The 23,658-nt window shown below is 40.8% G+C and overlaps 1 protein-coding gene across 2 annotated transcripts in view; it reads left to right on the plus strand.

Annotated features, from left to right (window-relative positions):
• The first annotated feature begins 625 nt into the window (after positions 1-625).
• The window catches only part of daam2 (dishevelled associated activator of morphogenesis 2), a 120,681-nt gene continuing 97,648 nt past the window's right edge, over positions 626-23,658 (plus strand). The window contains exon 1 of one of the 2 annotated variants that reach the window (XM_084380458.1): positions 626-766. The gene's annotated coding sequence lies outside the window, so the exon portion shown is untranslated. Of the gene's footprint in view, positions 767-12,324; positions 12,386-23,658 lie in introns of those variants that run through there. The other variant, XM_084380460.1, reaches the window with a different exon arrangement.

Here is a 23,658-nt window from a genome sequence, read left to right on the forward strand (position 1 = left end):
AAATCTTTCCAGGAATGGGGTTGAGTGGATAATAAATACATTTTCATTTACGGGTGAACTTTTCCTTTAATTGATTCATTGTTTAGCCTAGACCTACAGTCCAAAACTCAAAAGACTAATCATTTACTATCAGAAATGACAAAGAAAAGCAGCAAATCCTCACATTTAAGAAGCAGGAACCAGCAAATCATTGCGGCTCTAGTTTGTAGTCACACAAATTACAGTAGCTATATTAATTTATGGCTGTAGTAGGATTTGTGGTTATTATTTCACGTACTGGCATTCTGCTATGGGCCTATCACTTTTACAAAAACTGTCACATTTCTATAGCTGTTTTCCTTCGGGAGCATTTAAATGCAGTGCAGTAACATGTTATTGGCTGCTTGGTTATTTATTGGTGTCAATGACACCATGACAAAGATAATTCACTATTAATGAAATGTAATGGGCTTGAAATCCTCACCTCCAATACACACACACACAGGAAAGACAGACACACGGACAGACAGACAGACAGACAGACAGACACAGAGTGCGGTAGCTTTAAGAGGGGAGGCGTGGTGCTGCTGTTTTGACCGACTTGTCAGTCCCTTCACTCGCCACTATCACTCAGCTGAATGAACAGCCCCGTACAGGCAGCACAGGGTATCGGCTCTCTATTTATTCAACCCGCCGAAGGACTCGATTTGGTCATATTTACTTGGTGACAGCGACAAAGGATTATTATTTTCGGACAGTGACTGTTTCTTCGTAACAAAGCTGGAAGGTAAGTTTACGATTTTACTGTAAATCGAGCTGAATTGACGGTACCTTGTGATGGTGCTCACTCCCTGGTTCCCCCTTCAGCAACCGTGGAAGCAAAGGGAGCCATCGGCTGCAAATTCTTACACTTCCTATGGGAAACGACATGATGGAGGTAGCCTACTGTTGTAGTGTTCGCTGCGTTGGGTGATTTTGCATATTCAGTGGAGATAGAAGGTGTAAAATGGAAACGTGTTTTGACTGGCTGCTGTTTTTCCGTTTATCATGCCAATTAAGATCCAGCACCTGATATTGAAGCCTTCCAGTTCGCTGGTTACATCAATATTAAAGGGGAAAATGATACATGGCTTAATATCACTCGTTTCCAATTCCAATGTGACACTTTACTGACTGCACATAGATGCATATTGGTTAATTTATATGCAATTCTGCGCATGACAGCCTGCTTCTTAGTTATTTTTCAGTGGATATGACGTATGGTGACAATATGATCATTTTCGGTTGTTAATAGAGTTGTGTGATATAATGATGGACTGCATTCAGCCTTTGCATGATGCGCAATGCATTTGACCCCGATATTAGGCGGCTGTATGTTCACTGGGCTAAACGGACAGACATGTAGTTTCTGTGAGCATCCAAAGAGGGCGCTGCTCTGTCACCACATTGCCCACCTCAGTCAAACTGTAAAAAATGTCTGTTCATAACAAGGCATCATCTGAAGTGATTAGTCTTACCATTAGATTTTGCTTAAATCAACTAAAAGATTTCTGATTGAGCTTCTCCCTACTTTTCCATTTTTATGTTGGTTTTTTCTCCAGAGAAATTTAAATGTCAATATCTTGATAACAGGCAGTAAGATTCTTACAAACTTGACATTGTATTCATGAAAATTAGTAAATCAAATTAACCAGGATGAGGGGAATTATATCACGTCTTTGGATGATATTTTCTTTTTAGCAGAAAACTGTGACTTTCAGACTGAATGTCAGATTAAATTCCTTGTCATGATTGACTCTTATTGCAGTGGGCAGCTGTTCCTATTCTCTTGAGCTAAATTTGGCTGCACCAACTTTTCAGGTTGTGTTTTCCAACCAGACATCAGCATGTCAAAATATTTGTTCCTGTAACATAAAACAGGTGTCTCTAAATTTTAGAAGTGAATCGAGACAGTGCTGATCATCTTTCACATCGGTTTCTGAATAGTTGCTTTGTACCAAATTAACAGGAAAACAAAGGCAAATACTTTTCACACTTTGGAGCATCCATACGAAAGCTCACACTGCTAGTCAGTCTACGGGATTGATAGGCACCAAAAGCTATTTTATCTTGCTGAACATCTGGCAGAGATGCAGCATCGGATCCTCTTGGTCAGTTGTTGAGTCTTCACAAGCACAGCGCCATGCTAAGCACAAAATATCCCCTCCTCCTCAGCCACCAAACTTTTCCTAAGGAGTACTTAGTATCTGCTACATTCCTCTTAGTGGATTAAAATTGCACTGCTTACGAGTGTCAAGTAAACCATAGTTATCCTTAACTGTTTTTGGCCAGTTCAGAGAAATAGAAAAAAGAGGGGAAAAAATAAAAATGATGATTATGGGTGAAAAGATTGAAATGGATTAAGACATTTAAAATTACATTTTAATCATGCTTACCCATTGGGAGTTAGTGGCTTGCGGGATTTGTCCATGTAAGGCAGCAGAAGGAATTCTCAACAATGTGTAATGTACATACTTTACAGGCATCAATAGGCTACCACTGAAGCCCACAGACTTGTTTTAATGGATGTCAGCACTGGATGGATTTATTGAAAAGCCCTGCACTATAGCAGAGCTGCAATCCATTGAGCTTTTAATACACTTTAAGCTTTTTCACAGGTTCAGCACCAAATTATGTCAGATCACACATATAAAACAGGAATATTTGGCTGTTTACTCTCTAGTCACACTAGAGCAGCTGTTCCAGCAATTTGGCTGGAGTATTTTTAGGTCCACTGTTTGGATTATTGTGCATATCCTTGTCCAACTACCTGTGTGTTTTCAGGAGGGAGGCAGGGAAGAAAAATAGTTCTGACATCCAAGAGTAACAAGGCCACTGGGCTGAGGTGTTCTGCTTCTGGCTCTGCCCATGCTGACAGAGCTTTTGGTTGTGTTTCTGTGGCGGAAGGATGACTGAAAGCCTTGCTCAGCTCAGAGTGGCTGTGTCTGTGATACCAGGTAATGGCCACACGGGGCTGTGGTGTGCGTATGTGCCCAGTCTAAACTATGGAAAAAAAGGCGGCTATGCAGCAGGGGAAATACAGGGCCATTGTTCCCAACCAGCCGCTGAGGCTGAGGCGTACTCACTTCCACCAGGGCCAGATGTTTTGGTTGGTAATTGACTGTGCCAACTGGAGCTGTAAGGTGAGAGTCTGGTGTGGTGGGCAGGATAGGGCAGAAGCTGAGGCAAGGCAGACTTTTTCTTCCGAATCCCTAACTAGGGGTGTCAAGAATCCACGATTGATTCGACTTTTGACTTTAAGGTCATGATTCGTTTTGATTTTTGATTGAACTATTTTGTTTCAGCATTGACAGCTATTCATTTCTCATTTACATTTTCAGATTCTTCTTTTAGAAGATAAGTGTATGTTATATCAACAGCTTAGCTTTACTTGAGTGACTTCTACCCTAAACTCACATTTACAGTATAAGATATTGTGCCAGTTTCTACTCCTGCCCACTCTTCTGTTTGCGTGGTGGTCAGGGAGCTCACTGTATCTGTGAAGAGCTTCTGGCACAGAGCAAAAGAGTCTGGGAGTAATTAGCTGTGAGGGTATAATCCTATACCAGACACAACGTCTGTTAAAAGTGTGCCCCCCCTTCTCTTCCCAAACAAGTGGTTATGACCCCAACAAAGTCCCACCTCTTTTACATTACTACTACCTCCATTTATGAGTACTTGTGAAAATAGTGAAACTGGTATGGTTAGCAGATTTGTTTTTGCAGCAGGAGGTCAACCATGCTCTCACACCATAAATCATACTCTCATAGGCCTGCACAAGGAGTGTCAAATCTCTGAAGAGAAGGGTTTAGGGAAAAAATTGTATACATGCACAGAAGCAGCCTAAAAACTGCGCAAAAATGGTTAAAGACACATCTAACAAAGAAGCTGCTCTGTTGTCTGGTGGTACGGCAGCGGTAACTTCTGTATCACTTGCCAGACAGCAGCAGGGCGAAGAAATTGTGGCTGGGGTGGGAGTTGTCTTTTAGTATCCTTTGAGCTCTGTGCAGACATCTCACTTCACCGATATTACTGATACTCAGTAGATCGGTACCAATGATGTTCAGGGGAGTTTTAATCATCCGCTGTAGCTCCTTCTGCACAAACCATTGCAGTTTGTGATGTTTCCCATCAGAATGCTTTATATTGCTCCTCTGTTTTATTGGGAATGCTAGATTATTTACAGATTTTGACACATTTATTTGAAGTCAAAATATTTTTTAAAGAGAAATAGTGAAAGATTCTTCAGCTTTTCTTTTACCTCAAAGAATAGCCTGATCTCAACTTTTGTAGAGTAGGTCCAATGGGACTGTGTGTGCAGGGTTTGCTGATGGGTTGTTGCAACAGGGTGTGGTCTATTTCTCCCATACAGTAGTGAGGTTGTCTTCTGTTGTAAAGAGTCTGATTCAGAGAAGAATTGTAGCATGGCAAGACGGACCTGGAATGTAAGACAACCTTGGTATCAGATTGGGGTTACCCAACTGTGAAGTAGTGCTATGATATTATCTTAATATACATTTACTGGCACCTCACTTCAACAATCTGTATATTTCCAAATTCTACTTTCTTTTTCTGTTCTTTGCATCCTTCTTGCATCTCAGTCTGGTTATTGTGGTGTATATGTGAAGCTATTGACTCAGAATCTAATTACCCTAATTGCTTGGAAAAAACAACATCCATGGGTGTCATACCTCTTGGTTGAAGGAGGACACCTCTTGTTCAATGGGAACTATTAAACAAAACAGTGCAGGACACTTTGTGTTCTTCCGCCACCCCTCCTTCTCCTTTTTCCTCCTCCTCAATCTGTCCTTGTAGTCTAATTTCCTGTCAGTATCATCACACACACCCACACACACACTCTCCAAATGTAAAATAAATGGGTTACACAATGATATGGTTAATTAAAATATCATAACCCCAGATATTTTATCATAGGAAAGACACCTCAAGTTCTGTTTTCGCAGTTCTACACAATGCGTCATTGTTAGCCAGGCTTTTATGCACTCTCACCACTGTAGTGTTTTTGGAAACAGTAGCTTGCTGCCTTGACTACCTGATTAGACTTGCCTGTTTCCACCACTGGTATAAATTAGAGACAATTAAAGTTTTTGTTTCACCATGCATTTTTCTGATTCTACGGAGGGGAGCTTAAGGCCACAGTAAAGATGGACTTTCACATTAAGTGTGCCTGATGGCAGGATGATTGGTTCTTCAATCATATCAGGACTAAACACACAGGGAGCAGGTGCTCATGTAAGATTGTCTCTTTAATGTCTTGAAGAATTATTTCTCCATCATGATTTGAATGATTTAGCACTGGGGTAATGGAGGTTGAGAATATCCTAATATGTCTATACTTCCTGACAGCTCCCTGCCCCCTACCTCTCCATCCTTTGTCCCAGCCTTGGTCCCCCTCACCCTCTACCCCCTTCACCCCCTAGACAACTAACTCAATGTAATGGTTGTTTCGGTCCCCTGTCTTAATGTAGTCACAGGCAATTGGCTCCCATCAAAATACGCTGCTGGATGGAGGGTTGAGACTCAGGCATCCAAACTCCCTTGCTCCTGCCCCTTACCCTTGGCTAATATTACCCCGAGCTACTGAGAAAGGGCCAGATAGGTTTTGTCAGTAGATGGAAGGGATAAAAAGCAGGAGGGGTCCACTTGGGACCTGTGCACGTGCTACCTCGCTGAGCACAAAGCAGCTCTTTCACTTGGGATCTTGAGCACATATGGAAACGTTTACTAAACCTCCAGTGCGTCAGTCCCCTGTATTCTTTCGGCTGCAGGTTTCTTCTCACCTCCGCAGCTCAGATTTACTTTGCTTCTGAAATTAGCTTGAAACGCTGCACCTGGAGATGATCCTACATTAGCCCTTTCTCCTTGGTACTCCTCAAAACCTGAATCTAACAGTACCACACTACTTTGAGGTCTACTCATTTGAAGTTCCCTTAAACTAAATTTTCTTTTCAGTTTCTTCTTTTTTGTTTTGACCTTTTGGTCTGTATCCAGTAGACATAACTGACCACTGTGATTTTGTTTTTTGAGCCACTAAAGACCACTAACATTCACTGACTTAAGACCATGCCTGTATTCACATGTGCACAGTTAATATTACACTTAATTCATTGGTACTTTCACCATGGGACATGGCATTCATTTCTGGCTTTGTTTAATTATTCCAGTTAAGGTTGACCCATGTGAATTCAAGGTCCACATTTAGTAGTGTTTGCTTGCCTTTTCTTGAATGAATTAGTATCCACACAAAATTATAGGAATGCTATTTTAACAGTAACACAATGCCAGCGTGACATCATCTCCAAAGATCGGCCTCTAAACTACACAGCTGGGTGTAGATAACGGAGCCGCTTGGATGTTTATTTTTTCCCCTTCTGCATTCCAGCTTCTTATTTATAATGGCTATGATATCCTGCTCATGGGGTTACTTCTATAAAAGGAAGTTGGAAGACTTTTGCCGACCCACTCAAATAGGAGGCTTGCATGCCACATTTTCTCAAGATGTAACCGTTAGATTTTCAGGAGAAAGACATCAATCACATGGCAAAGAATGGTGAGTTTGGCTTGGGTCAAATACAATGGGAGACATGACTGAAAACTTGACTGAGAGCACTGAAAGAGTCAAAACACAAAGCTATCATCTCCCTCAGTCGGCTTCTGCTTTCGTATGATCCAGTTGTATTCTCAAAGCAGTTTTTCTCCTCTCTAATGATTTGAAACTGCAGGAAGGAATTGTGAAAAGAGGCTGTGTAAAGTGATCAGAGTAGATGCAGCTCTTTGTATCAGAGGTCAAACCTATGTTTTTGTTGAGAATATACTCCACGCATGGTTAACTGTGGTGAAAGGTGACCTATGACACATGACATGGTCCAGCTGCCAAGCTGGCCCTCAAGGAAATGGATTGTGTTTACAAAGAGCTTGTCATTATGTGCTTTAGATGAAATTATCTTGACATGTTGGTTGGTTGGGTAGCTAATGGCATTCAGTATCTATTTGGGATCATGTGGCTTTGTTTTCCCTAAAACCAAGTTCAGCCAGCTCCTCTTTAACCTGAGAATTTCCTCTACTTGCAAATTAAGTAGATTGGGTCACCATTAGCAAACTGACAACAAATCATTTGGCCTGGATTGTCTGCCCTTGAGTTCCTTTTAACATGCATTGTTGTTTTCCCAGGATCAATTCAGCCCTAAATTAGCCTAAACTCCTCAACACTAACAATCCAGATGTCCTCAGTGGCCTGACACTCGTCATTTAATGCCTAGCAGATGGTATTTGTAGCAATGGATTGTGCTGAAAACAGATTACCTTAATGAGGTCATTTTCCAATGAACTGTGTGGGTTTGGCCAAATCATCTGGTAGAGGCCCAAACCAGGCCTCTAAGGTTCCAAGATTTACTTAAGGTTACTTACAGGTTAAACAGGCCTGGAAGAATGTAGAGTCCTTGCTTGGACCACTGAATATCCTTCACAGTTCAGTGTTTGTCAATCGAGTGTATTCACTGTGAGGGGCCTCTGTACAAGAGATACGACAAAGGATGTACGTCTTTGGGCTGTGTTATTGTAACTATCAGATCTTCCATCTCTTTCCCTCCCTCCCTCCATCTCCTTTCTTGACAAGGGTCCTTTTCGCTGCCCCGTGCAGCTCTGTTTGTGTGTTTGATTGTGGGAAAGTTTCTTGACTGTCCGTGAGAGTCCCCCGCTCTCTGGACTGGCTTTTCCCTTGGGGACCTTCAGGCTCGGAGAGGCTGAGCCCCACCATTGCTCTGAGGCTCCTCTCCTCCCAGCAACCCCTTGTGGTAGCAATGGTAGTAAAATTCGCTTGCCTGGTCTTCTTAGTCCCAAACCACTTGTCTGAGCTGTTTGTGTGTCCCTTATAGCCAGGCTCGACAACACAGTTCATCTTTTCAGAATGGGGAGAGCTTTCAGGCTTTTCAGCACAGCGATAAAAAAGCCTGGCAAAAAGCACTCTCTACCAATAACTCATTTCAGACGGGGGGCTGAGATCAAGACATGGATATGTGACACAGAGTTATGAGAATGGGCCAGGCTGTGGTGGGTTTACTTTGGCTACCCTTGAGGAATATGTCTCCAAAGCTGGATATTGAATATGAGAGAGGTCAAATTTATAGCTTTGTGTTTACAGTTCTGTTAATGAGACTTGTTTTGGTTCATGCACAGTACAGTATGTGTCATTTGACTGAGGGGATTACCTTGTTTGTGGCTTTGGATATATAGGTTCTGAGTTCCAGTTTTGCTTTTCATTCTCAAGTTGTACAGTAAGGTACCCCTTGTTTTTGAGTGCCCCCGTTGCCCCTCTGAGCAGGGTTGTTGTTAAAAAGATAAAGGTAGTGGTTGAAATTAGACAATCCTTCAAGATGCTCAAACGTTGTCAGTTGTCATCGATTTTAATTTATATTAACAGATGCGACTGGACTTGTACAATATGCTGTCTTCAGCTTTGGTGATTTTTCTTGCTTTACCATGGTAATCGTGGTATTCACAATGCCATTTGTCATTTGTCTGATCGAGATAAAAAAGAATGGATGCTAGCAATTCGTTCACAACTTCATGTTATCAATCAAGTCATTGAATAAAAAAGAACACAACGACGTTGCATAGCCACTAGCAGTGCCTTATAGACTAGCATTAGCAACCTGGGCTCCTACTCTGCCAGTGTGCATTGATATTAGAAGAGCGATACCTTATGCAGCAACTTCACTGCTGGACTTCAGTTAAATTTCAGGCATCATATGCCTTCAAAGGGGGGAAATGCAACATTGAAATACTTAAAATTACAGGACTGCAGTGTTTCCCCTATATGCACCTAGCAGCTGCCCACCTCTGATGCAGAAACGTGATCACTGCTGGTGAATTTAGCAGGAGGATAGGTGAAGACAGGAGATGAGGAGTGGAGAGTACTGTGTTTTATCTGTAACAATAGGCCTATTTGATTTTATGCTATGGGCGCTTCATATCTAGGTCAATTAACACACCTGCAATTAGGGCATATCAACGGAGAGAAGAGGATGCCTTCTTATAACTTTAAAAACTAAAGTTGTATTTTTGCTTGCTACTGAAGCTTCATATCCAGAACAATTCACACACACGAGTAAAGCATTAAGCATATAAACAAGGTACTTGTGCGCTTACCTGATTATATCAGCTCAACGATTCAACGACTCAACAACAAGCAGTAGATGTCGACACTGAAGCAAGCAAAGCTGAACACGGATTCATGATTATCATTCTCACAGGAGGGAACACTTCACACTCCATGAGTGTTAACGTTATAGCATACGCGGCCATTTGATAGTAATGAGTGAGGAAACAGATCTGTGAAATAAACAACATTTGGAAGATCCATGTTGATATAAAGATAGTTAGTGTTCCACATGCACCTACTGTTTTCCTCATCCTGGAGGCCTTATTGTGTGCGAGGGGCAAGGTGATGGGCGACAGCTGTCAATCAAAGACAATCGACAGAGTGCCTCAGAGATATTAATTGTTGTTCATAATAAACATTCATAAAAGATCGTCATAAATGTTATGTCATCATTGAAAATGTCGTTAAATTTGAGTAAATTAACACTGTTTGATAATTCAACACTGTTGTGATGCAAGTTGATTCAAGAAAAAAGGAGTTTACAGTGAATAATTTAAGAAACAAGAAACAATTTCCCCCTGGGGATTAATAAAGTATTCTGATTCTGATTCTGAATAATTGACAGCTAGCTAGCCACACCCAGTGAACCCCCATCAGGTGGTTAGTTACTAGCCCTTTTCACACAGAGACGCTGCATTATCGCCGGAGCGGCGGTTCGCCAATTCTCCGCCGTTGTTTGTTCACACAGAACCAAGCAGCTCCAGCGTAAAAGACTAACCAGAGTGTAATTCACACAGCAAGCCGGCGCTGCGGCTTCAAAAGAGGCGTTGCGGTACATGTCATGATGATGACATGATTTTTTTCAAGGTGTTTCCCCCGGTGTCCTCCTGTTAATCTAAACATGTACACGCTGTTTATAATCATATGGATTCTGTTATGATTGGGATTGGGATCCTGACCCACCATGCATCCTGGAAAATGCAGTGCAATTGTTTGTTTCACCGCAACAAACAATTGGTGAGTTAAAGATTTTTGCCGGGGACAGACGCTGTTTTTCAGGCAGAAATGTGACGAAGAGTCAGTCGGACAGACACTTCTCCACTCATAACTGCGGTATTTTTTTCCTCCATATAAGTTGCCAAAGACATAACCAGTTACTACGTTTCTGTTGTTTGGGGGGACTACTGAGACATCAGCATACTAAGTAGTGATAAGCTTGTTAAGAAAAGGGCCATAATACATTGAAACAACAGAGAGTTCTCAAAACCCTTGGTTTGAAGTGTACCCTTTAACAAACCTCCATTTAGAGGTCCACGTAGCCCTAATAATTCAGCCTACCCCTCTATTCCAACAAGAATCAGGACACCCTACTCCTGAGATGTGGAGGCACAAAACACAGGGGTAGAGCTTAGTGTTCGGAGCAAGGGGTGTATTGGGATTGGGCCTAAGTGACGTTGCAAGTTTTTTAAACTCCACAATGACTTGCTTGTATCTGACCTTCATACTGACCAACAAAATAGCCTGTAATTTTTTCCTAAAGATAAAACAGGCTGCTGGATAAGCAAGCCTCCCACCTCCATTCTCAATTTAATTTACACAGCTGTAATTCACTTTACTGGTGTGACAAATGTGTTTTATCAAAGTGGTCTCTCTTTTCTCATCTAATATATTGTAGTATTCTTATCCTGTCCTCACCTGCAGGGTTAGAAAGCTGTACAACCATAAATTGTTTGATCTGAAGAATACAGAAAATGGTCTGAACAATACATTATCAGAAAAATCCTGCCTGGTGATCTCACTTTATTTAAAACTAAAGCCCATTACTAGACAGTAAAACATTTTATAAGCTCAACACCCTCATAATTCTTGCTAAGACCACTGGATTGCTAAATTTGGCCTCTATATCTTCCCATGCATTTTTCTCCCATCTAGTAATGACTTTATGGAGCAGTTCAAACTAGCTCGTGAGTAGAATAGAAAGCTGTGACAGGCACTTTTACTGTATTCCTTCAGGCCCTCTCCCAGCTTGTAATGCATCATCTGAGCTAACTGCCATCTTATTGCGTTTGGGTTTTGAGATGGATGGGCGAATGCAGCTAAGGATCCAGGAATGATAACAGATGGTTCTGTCTTTTTGCTATCGTGTAACTCAAACAGACAAACACCAGTGAACAGTGGACCTGAGCCATAGATCCTTCATCCCTGGCAAGTTCTTTTCAAAAAGTCTTTTTTGCCAAGTGACAAACCGCGTGGTTGGCAACAACTAAAGCATTCAGAGACCGTATGAATAGGGGTCTGTCTCAGGAGAGGCTTGTTGAAATGAGGCCTTTGGCTTTTATCCCTCTGGAGAGGCAGACTGATCTCGCACAGGTTTTGCGCTGGCAGTGCACTTCAAATGGACTGTTGAAAGGCAAGGCGTTTATTTGTGCTGAATTGTAAACTGCGTCCTTTTCCCAGATTTAGCATCTGTGGGTGTTCCCCCCCTAGCACTACCAGACCATTCTTTCTACTCTTTACTGCTGCAATTCTTACATTCACCTGTAATGATACCCCTGACTGTCCCTCTTGACCTTTAGTTGATGCTTTCCCTGTGTACCTTAATTATCAAGAAGTTCTTCTTCTCATTAGAGCATGGTTACCTGACCGAAACCCAGGACCCATTGGGACCTGTAAGGACCCTAGAGAGAGAGGGGATGACATGCAGCAAAGGCCCCCGATCCCTGGGTCGCTGCAGCAAGGACACAGCCTCTGCACATGGGGTGCACACTCTACCAACTGAGCTACTACCAACTGCCCTCTTTATTCTGATCACATCTCTGTATTCAGGGTAGACAGGCAAGCTGCAACCATGGTAATAACTACATGACAGGATAACACAAAGCCTCAGTTCTGCAGATGGAGTGGAGATGAGGAGGGAAGCCTGTTAGAACTGTTGTCTTCCTCCTCTGATATACACATATCATCATCAGACTCTGGTGGTAAATATCCCATGTGGACATCACGTGACCCCCTCAGAGCTATTCTCGTGATACTGGGATACTGGCCCCCCTCTTATCCTACTCCTATTCCTCCTGAATCGTGCAGTAGCCTCTCAGAGCAGTGTGCTGTTTTTTCCCCCCCCTCATTTGTACAAACTAGGAGACTATCTGCCATCAGCATTCAGGAAGTGTGGGGGTAAACAAGCGACAGGAGCCAGCGGGGGAAACTCAAATGACCCAGCCATGTCCTAGCAACCGTGAAGAGCAGGTTATTTTTGGTGTTTTCTGTATCCATGTGCATTGTGATTATAAGGGGTTGTTTATATTTGTTTGTGTCGTTTGTGCGCTTGTGATTACAAAGGTTGATAAAATGAAGCGGCTTCCTTTCATTTTAAACATCATCACTGGCTGTGCCATATGGTCTGTGATTCAAGGTATTTCCAGTCCTGCCATTGACTAGTAATTTCGAATGTATTCACTCCCATGCATGCATTTCTTTGCGACTGTGGTTGTGTAGCTCTCTTCACACTCCCTTCAAATATTGCTGTTGGCAGTGGCTGATGTGACCAGTTTTCCAGTTACTAGTGTGTAGTCAAAGGACAAGGGTTTGTGTTTCAAACAGAAGTGTCAAGAGAGAGACAAAGGCAGTGCTGCATATGTGTATTTGTGCATGTGTGTGTTGAAAGGTCCATCTTGTCAGCAATGGAGTGATGGAGAGATTACCCGTAAGACATTACTGTGTGTGCAAAACCCTCTGACTGTTTTCCACACAGAAATTAGCCGGCATTAAAGCTACTGGAGGCTGATACAGTACATTGTCTCTGTCTGTCTCTTTGGATTTCTACCTCTCTCAATTCAATTCAGTTACAATTCAGTGAGCTTTATTGGCATTAAAAGGCTGTGTTTATGTTGCCAAAGCAAGCAAATATCAACAGTATTATTAATAACCAAGTCAGTTATATATAATAAATAATAACAGTTACAACAACAGTAAGAAGATGAAATATATAGCTATGTTCAGTGACCAACCCTAATAAATAGAGCCTTGTTATTCACATATGACAGTCAATACCAAGCAAACAAGCAATTTGAGTACAAAAAAAGAACAGTATCAGTATTAATCTGATTGTGTTTCACTGGGTGTTGTGGCAATAGGCCATATATTTAGCTGCTCAGATGTAGCAGTTTTGTTTTTCACCCAATAGGTTTTTGAGTTTGTCCCTTTCTGAGTGTTTTTCAAATTATTGAGATTTGTGAAGAATTTGGGAAAGAATGATTATTTCTGTAGATTTGTGGCAGTGTTATTAAAAAGTTTTCTGTGTGCACTGTGCACATTTTTTCTTCCCTGGGCAGCCAGGTCTGTCTTTGAGATAAGTATCTATGGCCAGGCTTTGTCCACTGAGCCTATACCTCTCTTTCACTATCTCAACAGCTTCATGCAGCATTACAGTTTGCAATATTACTTAAGTTGGTCCATCTAGAAAATGCCTTTTTTTTTTAAAGTCCAGTCTCCCTCAATCACACAGTTCAACCCTACCTCCATCTCTTTACCCCCTACCTTCACATTGTCCAGCAGCTGCAGGGATTAGCTGTGCCATGTAGCGTGAGGACTCTGAAAGATATTGTGATCATCAAAGAGGGAGAGAAAGAGGTGAATTGGGTGGGGGGTCAGCAAGGTGGCATTGATGCTACTGGACTGTAACCATGTCCTTGACCACATCTACTGCGGTTGATGCTAGCAGTGGGGATTGGATTAGAGGTATTAGGCAGACAGACTAGACCCTTGGTACAGACCTTAATGCCGCTGTATCAACCCATACACATGTCCCTGTCAACCCCACCCCCACCCCATCATGCTGCACTGAAAAACGAAATCCCTTTAATGCACGCTTAACTCTGGCTATTTCAACAGTACAGAGATCAGCTTTAATATGGCAGGAATATGGATCTGATTTATTTATTTATTTATTAAACAACTAAAATACTGCTGGAATAATGACTTAGAACTAATTAGTCGGTGGGAATTATATTACATTTTCTGTAACTTTACCATAAGGTGACATTAATTAACATTGTTAATGCAGTAATACATTAATGAACAGTTAATTAACAGTTAACTAATGTGTCCAGTAATTATTTACTAATGGTGGTCATGTTAAGTAACATATACATTTATATATAATATTTACATACATCCATACATATCTAATAGTGTATAAACTTTCTATTTTCATTAGTTAATACAGTGATAAGCATTAAGTAACTGTTAAAAAATGTCTATTATTAACATTTACCAAGGGTTTGCATATTAATTAAGGTATTAACTAGATTGTGGTTGATTAAAGATGGTAATGTAGTTACTTATAAGTTAACAGCTAAGTAATTTTATTAAGAGAAAGCCATTTTTAAATGTTTATTTAAGGGTTGTTGGGTATGATTGTCCACTTACATTTCCATCCTAATGATTTATCTCATTAATTTAATGTAAACATTCCTCAACTTGAGGCCTCACCAGTAAATCATTGTGTATGTTATATTGTATAAGAAGTATTTAACTGTATTTTATAAATTCATAAGGATATTGAATAACCATTATTTAAACATATCATAATATGTATGTAAACCTTTAATTTAACCCTAAATAAATATTGATCAGAAATACTTGTTAACAATTACTTTATCCTTATTTTTGTATTGATTAATTGTTAGTAATTGTTTATCACTGTATTAACTATTGTTAATTAATGTACCCTTATAGTAAGGTGTTTCCAGATTTTCTAGCAGTGTACTTAAACAACAAACAACAATATGGTATTACCATTATCGTAAGTATGTTTATTAACTATTAAATAATGGTTAAATGAATACCTTAGTTAACATGAACACATTTGTAAATGTAATACTAGACACTTTAATAACTAAGTTAATGCTTATTACTGCATTATGTAATATTAATTAATGTACCTTTTATTGTAAATAGCCCAGATTTGTTTTAGCAAAATACTTGCCTAAACAACAATATGGTATTGCCATTATTGTAAATGTTGTGTTATACAGTGACAACATGATGTACTGATTGTTATAGCTTAAAGCAGGATGATATTTAATATCTTCTTTCTTATCTGGATCAGTTTTCTTAAATGTTTTTTTCAAGAACTCCTCAAAATATGTTTCTAAAATCACCTTGCCTCCTTCCCTCTCTCACTTTTTCCCTTCCTGTATCTAAACAACTGGTGCTGGGCCCTCATTCGCTGCCAGGTTACCTTGACGATGGTTTACAGTATATAAATGAGGTGATGCTTGGGGAAAGCAGCACAGCAAGGCAGGAAATCTTGTGCATTCTTATCTCTTGGCCCGTGGATGGTGCTCCCGTGGTCCTTGGTAGGGAGCAGGAGCCACATAAGCCATATTTTTAGATCTGGCCCATTTTTCACCTTTCAAGCTGGAAAAATGAAATCTTTGTAGTCCTGACAATGCCACTTTCTTTGGAAGTATTGGGAAGGAAATGAAGAGGAAGCAAAGGATTAATGGTTTGTAGAAAACATAAAAAGGAGCAGTGATGATACGGATACACTAAAATGTGATACATTTCTAAGAATTTTCCATTCATCACCTGCAAAAATCAGAGGTCTGGTAATGTTGTCCTGCACTCTCATTATATGCATGCATATTGTACATTCTTGTAGAGCACACATGAATGAATGTACTCTCACACACCCTAAACATCATTACCTTGCCCTTCCTGACATTTTATTCAAGAGCTTGCGGAAGAGGAATCGGATCTGCTGATCAGAGGCCTGCAGTTTCGGCCGGTGAAACAGAATGAAGGGAAGAAGCCCTGCTGTGATTCATTTGTGCTTGCATACATTTGAACTCACACACATAGACACAAGCTTGCTTAGAGCACAGTTGATACGGTATTAAAACAGATGCTGATCACTAATCTGTCTCGGGCTTTTGGCTACTGGTCAGTGGTGTGCAGTTCAATCCCCAGATGTCTTCCTTTTTTCATTAGAATCCACTTCTTCTTAAAAACTTCAAATGTAATGGTTTGTCATCTGTCATTACTTTTACTGTAGTGTATTTTTAGCTGTGTTATTCAGGTTTGGATGGACAGTTGCAGACACCTCTCCAGCTTGGCTTGGATCCTTTTTTCACTGTCACTCCAGTAAAACTAAAACACTAGGCCAAAGCTGAGTAAGCCATTTTGGCTCCCCTAAGGAACAGTGCTACTCAAATAGGAGGCTGTTGACAGTGGGAGAGCATGATGGTGCTGAAGGAACCCTTTTCCCCTTTTATTGATCAGTTTCCTTCTTCCATTCATCTCAGTCTCAAAAATCAATGCTCATGATTATTGAAATGTCCGCTTTGCGAAGGTTGTGAAGTTGTGAAGCTAGGTCACTGAGTTCTATTGGATATCACGCCCTCCATCTAAGAGGGCAGCCATGTTAACAGTCTGTGTGCACCACAGCACAGACTGTAGTGGTCATAATAATGACCGCAATAATGCCAGTTCTCACTACAGTCCTAGGTGAATGAAATGGCAGACTCATTGTTCTACAAAGGAAACCAAGATGCAGGGAGAGGAAAAGCTGCGGGGGAAAAAAATGCTGACACACATTTCTTTTTTTTTCAGCGTGCAATGGGACAACAGTTCGAGGCCCAACCAAACCATTTAAGTTAGATAGCATCTAATGGGAACAATATGTGTTGATCGTACACTGCAGAGCAGATGTGATTAACTCAGACTTGTACTACAGGGGTCAAGGCTTTTGTTTGGAGCAGGTTTTCATCCTGTAGGGGCCAGCGAATGGACAAATGCTCATTGTGTGACAACTTTTCTACACTTTACAACCTACAGAAGCATTTCTGCAATGTGGTGCATTTTTAAAGCATGGATAAGGATAATTCCCTCCCATCACTTTCAAACAGTGAAACACTGAAAGCCAGACCCCCAAACCACCCCCCAAACTAAAAATCTAAAATGAAAAAATAAAATGAACACAATAAATCATTACAGTCAGTGTGTCTCAAATCAAGTCAAGTGACAAGTCTTTAAATTCCACGTCCAAGTCAAGTCTCAAGTAATTAAGTTGCAAGTAGTAAACTACTCACACTCAAGCCAACTTTGTTACAGTGATATCACTGTTGGTAACCAGGTATATGTGTCTGTGTGTGAATGTTTGGTTGAATTATAGTTGTGAGGACGGACCAAACAAGAATCAAACAAGAACGAGGAATTATTTTGTGACCCTGGAGAGCTTAAACTGAGTACATTTGGTACTCCTTAAACCAGTAGTAACAGAATTTTTGGCCACTTGGGTTGAGCGGAAATATGCTGGCATTGCAGCCAGGGCATGCTCGAAATGAAGTAGTTTGTATGACCTGCTGTTTGACCACATCTGAAGTTTTTATAGCTGTTCTGAATGGTCACACTCAAAAGTAAGGCGAAAAACCTGCTGTCACAGGGAGGGGTGAGATGCAGCGAGGGGATGGTGCATAATTTTTGAATTGTCCCAACCTCAGAGGCCTTCATGGTATTACTCTCTGTTGTTTTTATGTGAAAAGTGAAGAGAAATTCAAATTTGCCCTCTTTACTCCACCTGACCATTCACTGCATGAAGTGGGCATGTTTGTTTGATTGTTCAAAACTACCAACAGTGAAAAGAACAGGGGTAAGGGATTTCTAGACACCGCTTGACAATCCAACAAGCACTTATTTGTGGGCATCATGAACCCATTAGTTTTTCAAAGGGCAGCTAGGATCAGCTTCAGACAAGAATGTAATCAACTGAAAGTCCTCATCAGTGAAGGAATACAAACTGGTGTATATGTTTGTCAGAGCAAAGTAGTCAGATTCCAGCTGCATTGCAGTCACATGCACTATGGGTGTGTTTGTGTACACTTTTAGCAGCAGAAAAAGAACAAGCATGCAGGGCTTACCTGTCAGTGTGTGCCATTGAGAGGCCAGATGGATTTTAGTGGCACGTGGTGCTTGGCGTGTGTCTGCCGCTCCAGGAGGCTCAGCTGGCTTTAATCAACAGCATCATTTACCCTTCTTGCGGGTAATCGGTGCACAATGGGCCCCCTCAGTAGTGCTCCCCTCCACCTCTGCCCCCCCTACACCCCTACTCACAGCATGGTGCTCTATGTATTTACATTGTCTCTCTTGCACACACAACTGACACTGTATGTGTTCTCCCCCACTTTGTTCAATCCAACTAGAGGAACATGTTGCTCTGACACATATTGGCACAATGGATCTGGTATCCTGACTCTGGCTAAATCTACTAATGCAGATACTCTATCTAGAACCTAGATGAGTAAATAGTATGAATTAGTATAATATTGATATACACTACTCAAAATTAGTTATGGATACTGGGATATGGGTGCATATATGCAGTTGCATGGATATGCAATAAATGTCAAATGAAATGTGATGCATTATTTTTGGGGACCAAAAATGTTCACAGAACACAAAAATAAAATTTGGATACGTCACAGAATAAGAAATAAACATCTAATTTTAAGCAGTGTTTTATATTATATAATTATATAATGCTAGTATATTGATCATAATTTCATATGGCAGTATACTATATAGTATACTGCTAATTCTAGCTTGACACTACAGTAGTTAAGCACTACACAGCCAACATTTAAAGTTTAGGTTTAAGTAAAGGTTTTTTTTCCTACATTAAATCCTTGGGCAACAAAATGGCCTACAATGTTGCTGTGTCTCTAATTTCCAGATGCTATTCACTAACTTCTCAATAATTATAACTACTCATGCATACAGGGCTCCAGACTAACTTTTTGCATTGGTTGCACTGGTGCACCTAACATTTTTTTTAGGTGCACCAGCAGAAAATTTAGGTGCACCTACATTTTTCATTGCGTCACCTTTAACGCCAAATGGTCACCTTTTTATAGCTTTCCGTAACTTTCATATAATGTGAATGATTTTTTAACAACAATAAGGAGTAGAGAAATGATTTTCTTTATTTTCAGCCCAATTATTTATATATATATATATATATATATATATATATATATATATATATATATGAAAAATAAAGTGTTTAAAGTGCTGAAATTGAACATTTAAAACATAAACTAAAACATTAACAAACCAAAACATTATTAATTATTATTATTGATAATTTTATGATCATTTCGGATTCCTCAGAGGACCTGATTAATACTGCCTGCCTCTGAAATGCAGCTGGGAGAGGGGCCACTTTATCTACACATTTGTCACGGCATATAGTATGCTTTTTTGACAGGTTGTGCTTTTTTAACGTTTCGATACGAAACGTTGTTGCCTCGCCTACGAATGCACTATTACCGGCCATATTCTGACCGCACTCCCGACAGTAAATGCAGTGCATAGCATTCCGTCCTTTATCGTATCTCAGCCAGGGAAATTGTGTCAACCAGTCATGTCTGAAAGAATACATTTTGGGCTTTTTAATCTGAGTCTCGGGGCCGGGCTCTATCTCAGACTCAGTTGTCTCCTCTGGTTCCGAATCTGATATTATCGCCGAAGGACCGGGGCTTGGCATCTTCCCAGGGACCGTCACAGAGGCCGAGGTCTCCGTGTCTTGGCTGGATGGACTCTCAGTGGGGATGGATGGGATGGATGGAATGACAGTAGGGCTGGTTGTAAGAGTAGGCTTAGTTTCCTTAATGAAAAAGCTTTCAATGTTTGTACCTCTCTTCATTTTCACTCGTTTTGTCGCGTTTATTTTCTTTTCTGTTTCAGTTAGGCTACTCTGGCACTCAGCCTGCTCAGGTCGCTCGCATTTTTTGAACTCACACAACTTAGAGCAGTGAAAAGGACGACAGCCAATCAGAGGCAAAGACCCGCCCTGAGCTATGTCTTTTATTGGTTTAGACCGCGATGCCATCAGGCGAGCATAGAGAGATCCTGCACTTGCAAAAGAAATTTATGTTTTCACCCGAGCAGCGTCAGGTGCACCAGTGCGACCTAGAATTTTTTTAGTCGCACTATTAAATATTTTGGTCGCATATGCACTCTGGAGCCCTGGCATAGCAGAGTTTAGCATTTTGAAAATGTATTGTTGCACCTGAACCTTTTTTAATGTCCAGCATTATCCAGGCTGTGATGGGTCAGTTCACGAAAAGTGACATTGACAAGCCTCAAGCTCAGGATGTTTCGAAAAAAGGCACCAGATATAGCCAGTCAGCCAAACCAAAACCCAAAATGCTTATCATAGCCTTCTGTCTTACTGCTTCAGCTGCAAACCCTTGACCAACAGTTGAATTGGTATTACTTTGCTAAAAGGGCTACTTTCAACTATTCATTCTCTTTTGGACCATCCATTCAGGGTTGCATCCAGTGACTCCTTGTTTACTACTGCTTGCTTAAAGTAACGTTAATGATGCCAATATTCAGCTGTTCTTGTTCTAATGGCATTATCAGGGGGAGAGTGCTTCCTGGCTGTGCTTCATCGACCCGCGACCAGGCCAAGAAAGATTTTTTGGCTTTTACTTTTCCTTGCTCAAAGGCAGTAGTTAGTTACCTAACTGACTGTTTGGCTTGCTACTGTAGCTAAGGTTGCAAGGCAACATTCGTGATAGTTGGAAGTGTTGAATGTCACTCTTCACACAATGAGTGTATAGTGCACTTACATTACCCAACAGATGTCTCCGGTCAGTTTTACAACCATTGAAGCTATGTTTTTAAACTGAGCGGCCCCACTGTACAGTAGTTAAAAAAAATTCTTTAAAATAGGCTACATTTAAAAAAATCCCCTGATGCATGGACTCATTTGAGGGTCAATTCCTGGTGGGCTGCCTGCAGTACACAGGTGGAAATGCTAGGCATTATTGGGGCAAAAAATATGAGCTGTCAAATGATTAGTCAAAAGGGCAAAATTAAACTATCAAAACAACTTTATTTGGGTTGAGTGCACCTAATTACGTCAGTTACAATCCCATTTTGAACAAGCAAACTATGTGCACACAACTAAAACAGACAATTTGAGTAATAATTTTACAGTCCACTTTTGTTTTTTCACCCAAATACAATGGCTAAAATGGCTAATCTGGGGGTTTGTTCAAAGCCTGTCTGATTATCTGACTATTTGTATTTATTACCAATGGGAAAGATGACTAAAACTACAAAAAATATGATCCAAGTTGTACCAAACCAGAAATCCCCCTAAGTAGTTGTTGAATGTTCTATCTGCAAGCAGTTTTGCAGTGTAGCACGATGGCAGACATGGAGAGCGGGTAGATTATTCTGTAGCTGTGATATCTCTTTGTGCACTGTGACATAGATGGGAAGGAATGGAGTGACAAATTAAGATTGGGCTCTTATCAATTTAGCTTTGGTGTAATCTCCACTTACTTGGTTTGTGTGTATACTGTGTATGTGTGATAGCTTCCTGCAGACAGGGCCGAGTGCTACTTATCAGCCAAAACAGAGGTTTGGTCCCTGAAAGTATTTGTTTTAAGGACCCTTAACCACAGTTTGTTCCTCTCAAAAACTGGAAGAATGTGTTGACCCAACGGACAACGGCATCATCCATGTGACGTACCAAATAAAGTCACTGAAGAAACTGCCTAGCAACTTTAAGGAAGCCCCTTCTCAGCTGGGGGACAGGATGTGGCAAAGGGCCCCTTAACTAATGGGGATAGTAAATCAGTGTAATAACATGTCTGACCCTTCTCAGAATATAAAAGGCAGCTGGACGGACAAACTCTCTGTGTGGTTGGATGGAACATGAGGCACATGTGCTCGATGTTGAGGGAGTCAAAGGTCAACTGTTCTTTGGCCTGGCTAGATACCTACAGAGATGCAGTATATTGCATGGTTGTAGAGGAAATCCTTGAAGATTTGGTGCATTTTTGGGTGGACAGTGTTTTCTAAACCTCATGGATATATTATTCTTATTATTCCTTTTTTCCCCTTCTCAGTTAAAAATGGTACATGTTTCCTTCAACATTAAGAGTTGATAACCATTTGATTTGTGTTGGAATGGATAGCGACACAGAAGAGACAGCCATGACCTGCTGTATAAAGATAAACAGGAAGTGTTTGTTATTATTCTGTAATCTCTGGAGAGCTCATAAGACGGATTCAGAGCAATACAGTGCAGTGCAACACCCAGCTAGGTCATCATTCATAGTGTTACATCTACTAACAGAAAGAGAAAGAGGGGGATTAAGAAGAAATGAGCAAAAAATGTCACCCTGTCATTTATTTTCAGCACTGTTGCTAAGAGTAAACTGTGGGTTCAGCTGGGTTGCTTGGCCCCATTATGGTCAAGCCAGACCAAAGAGTTGGTGAATAAAATTGGTGGGCTATTTTTATGTAATCCACTTCCTCTGGTTTGTGATAAAATCTTTTGAGAGAGGTTTTTTTTGTCACAGTGGTCTTAAAGGTTTGGTCAGTTCTTGCTTTTGCTGTCTCAGCATTATGCTAATTCGTAATAACAAGTGTGTCTGGTTTACTTTGCCCATTTCTGTGCATTATGACACTAGCTAATCATCATAGCTAGTTGGCTCAGCCTGTCATTAGCTAACTAAAATTTGCTTTACATGTTTTTTGTTTGTTTGATGCTGTAATCTGCAATTTCAGCTGAGGTGAGCAACAAAAATATGCCCCAATCACCCTAAGGTAACATGACCTTGGATGTTGAGACAGCACCGTCTGCATCCAATGGTACCACAATGTTTAAAGTGTTTCCCACCCATGACAAGAGGTCAAAGGTCAAGACAGAGGGCATAAGTTCATGGACGCACCTGTTCACAGGGGGCCTTCTTTGGCAGAACAGATGACTCCCAGATGTTCTTATTTAGATACAATGACAGCCATGACCATGTGTGTGTGGTTTGACATTAGGACAGAGTGGGGATACCCATTTAGTGCAAATGCACTGTTTAGAATTGGACTAAACTTCCCATCACACTTTCCAGACATGTTCCACCATACATGGACATAGGGAATGGTTTTGGGGGACATAAAAGCCTTGATTTACATAATTTTTAATGGATTTTAAGAAGGGACATTCTTACACCTGGAAAAGCTCAGATGGAGGACTTAGCCTTGGGTTCAGTCCGTGGTCAGCAAAGAAGGAGGTCATTCTGAAAAGTCTCTCTGAAATGATCGGTACTTTTGAACATTTTCTTTTGACTGGCAGGATAAGAAGCAGCAATAAATTGTAATGTCAGCCATACAGCTGAAGTTGCAGTCTGTGGAGGGAAGCCCCATGTTGCCAATATAATAGCGACTGGAATATATAAACCTTGCTTTTGAATGGAAGCATCTGGAAAAGGAGCAAGGCCCTTTCCTTTCGGTTTTACCATCAGTCTTTTTCCCATCAGTATTCTCTGTCTCCAGTCTCCCTTTTACAGTTCACACACCTGGATTCATTGTGGTAAGAAAAAAGAGCTACGAGAAGTGATGTTTTAGAGTATGGTTTTCATGTGGGCCCTTTGTACTTTGCATCACATATTTCTAAAACCTGAAGGTTATCATGGAAAATGATACATTGGTGCATTTGAGAA

This window comes from Pagrus pagrus, assembly GCF_965226575.1.
Source record: "Pagrus pagrus genome assembly, chromosome: 18".
Taxonomy (NCBI): Eukaryota; Metazoa; Chordata; class Actinopteri; order Spariformes; family Sparidae; genus Pagrus; species Pagrus pagrus.